We start from the raw sequence: 2422 nt of genomic DNA, 5'->3' as shown, positions 1-2422 counted from the left end.
GCCATACGCGTATACACGGATAGTTTGAGAAAAGTGAGAAAAGACTAAACTTAGAACTGGTCTTTACTCTTCTGGTCCAGATTGATGTCATTCTAATAATATTAATAGTAAATCCTTAGCTCATCTTAGACAAAACCACTCCACCTGTCGAGGCTCAGAAAATTAAGCGCGTAAATCAATTTTTGTTCAAAAATTTAAAGAGCAAATAATAAATCACAATTCTTGCTGCAGTGGTAAATGGTAGAAAAAAGTAATAAGTTTATATGAAAATAATACACAATCAATCACATAAAATAGTTGTGATAAAAGTTGTTAATTTTTATGTAATACTAAAATTACCCATTTTTGTTTGGGGAAGAAATAATTGAAAAATAACAATGAGTCCTCTTGTAAGAATACCCTTGTACAGGGGTGTTCAAGGTATTAGGTATTCATAAAATAAGAAAGAAGTGAGTCATTGACATTACTCGCTCATAGTTAGTGGGAAATCCTCCCTAAAACCTATCAGTAGGCTTGTAGCATATTATCCATAAGGTTTGAGGGAACATTTGTTAGACCTACACTCAAAGGTAATAAGTCTAGTCACGTTTAATGGGTTTGTGGTTGATGTGGTATAATAAAAGTTTAGAAAAATTAATAAATATCTTAAGGCAATTAATTTAAAAAATAGTTTTAAAAATGTTTTATGAGAAAAGAAAAATTAATTAACTTTTTTGACATGGGTTGGTATTCCAATGGATCTAGTGTAGAGGAGCACTACCTGATCAAAACTAATTCCTTTTATAAAATAGGATTAGGCTACCAAGAATTCAACGTTACATCATAATATCTAGAAAGATAAACTTTTGAAGGAGTGAGTGTTCGCTTAAAATAACTTCAACAAAAATAAAAGGATATTGTGCCCGTTTGGTTGGGCGTTTTGAGCCCACTTTTACCAAATATGCGCATTTGTAAAATGCTGAGAAGTTATCTGCGTTTGGCTCAGCCCAAAACGCAACTTTTTGAAAAAAGTTGCGTTTTGGGCCAAGGCAAAAATTGATCCGAAAACGCGCATGAAAAATGCAGCTGAGGAGGTCCATAATCAAAAGGAAATGCGCGTTTTTACCCGTTGCCTCTTACAGATTACGAAATTACCCTGCCCATCTCTTCTCTGCTCTGCCCTCTCCGTGAACCTTCTTCCTCTTCTTCTTCTTTCTTTCGTCTTCTTTAACGCGCACAAAATCAACAAAATCAAACCAAACCCAACTCAAAATCAAACCCAAACCCAAAATCAAAATCAAAAAGAAAATCAACTCAAAATTAAACTATTAACTGAAAATCCATAACCCAAACCCAAAATCAAAATCAAATACAAACCCAATGTTTCAATCATCTTCATCTTCATCATCATCATCTTCTCTCTTCCTCTCGGCTTTCGAATTGTCAAAAAAAAAAAAAAAAAAAAAAAAAAAGGTCAAATACGGAAAGTTGTTAGCGTATAAAAGTAGCATCCGTACCTAAACCAAAGATGCTTTTTTGAATATAGAAAGTAGAAGGCAGAAAAGGTTGGCCATACGCGTATACACGGATAGTTTGAGAAAAGTGAGAAAAGACTAAACTTAGAACTGGTCTTTACTCTTCTGGTCCAGATTGATGTCATTCTAATAATATTAATAGTAAATCCTTAGCTCATCTTAGACAAAACCACTCCACCTGTCGAGGCTCAGAAAATTAAGCGCGTAAATCAATTTTTGTTCAAAAATTTGAAGAGCAAATAATAAATCACAATTCTTGCTGCAGTGGTAAATGGTAGAAAAAAGTAATAAGTTTATATGAAAATAACACACAATCAATCACATAAAATAGTTGTGATAAAAGTTGTTAATTTTTATGTAATACTAAAATTACCCATTTCTGTTTGGGGAAGAAATAATTGAAAAATAACAATGAGTCCTCTTGTAAGCATACCCTTGTACAGGGGTGTTCAGGGTATTAGGTATTCATAAAATAAGAAAGAAGTGAGTCATTGACATTACTCGCTCATAGTTAGTGGGAAATCCTCCCTAAAACCTATCAGTAGGCTTGTAGCATATTATCCATGAGGTTTGAGGGAACATTTGTTAGACCTACACTCAAAGGTAATAAGTCTAGTCACGTTTAATGGGTTTGTGGTTGATGTGGTATAATAAAATTTTAGAAAAATTAATAAATATCTTAAGGCAATTAATTTAAAAAATAGTTTTAAAAATGTTTTATGAGAAAAGAAAAATTAATTAACTTTTTTGACATGGGTTGGTATTCCAATGGATCTAGTGTAGAGGAGCACTACCTGATCAAAACTAATTCCTTTTATAAAATAGGATTAGGCTACCAAGAATTCAACATTACATCATAATATCTAGAAAGATAAACTTTTGAAGGAGTGAGTGTTCGCTTAAAATAA

General features: G+C 32.5%; 1 long non-coding RNA gene across 1 annotated transcript; it reads right to left on the bottom strand.

Annotated features, from left to right (window-relative positions):
• Positions 1–764: 764 nt before the first annotated feature.
• Positions 765–1445, bottom strand: LOC136062710 (uncharacterized). Its single transcript, XR_010624436.1, has 2 exons — positions 1357–1445; positions 765–1204 (listed from the first exon to the last, which is right to left on the bottom strand). It is a non-coding gene; the product is annotated as an uncharacterized LOC136062710 (long non-coding RNA).
• Positions 1446–2422: the final 977 nt, after the last annotated feature.

Source organism: Quercus suber, unplaced genomic scaffold, assembly GCF_002906115.3.
Source record: "Quercus suber isolate HL8 unplaced genomic scaffold, Cork oak 2.0 scaffold_443, whole genome shotgun sequence".
Classification (NCBI taxonomy): Eukaryota; Viridiplantae; Streptophyta; class Magnoliopsida; order Fagales; family Fagaceae; genus Quercus; species Quercus suber.
This window is presented reverse-complemented; position numbering and strand designations above follow the sequence as displayed.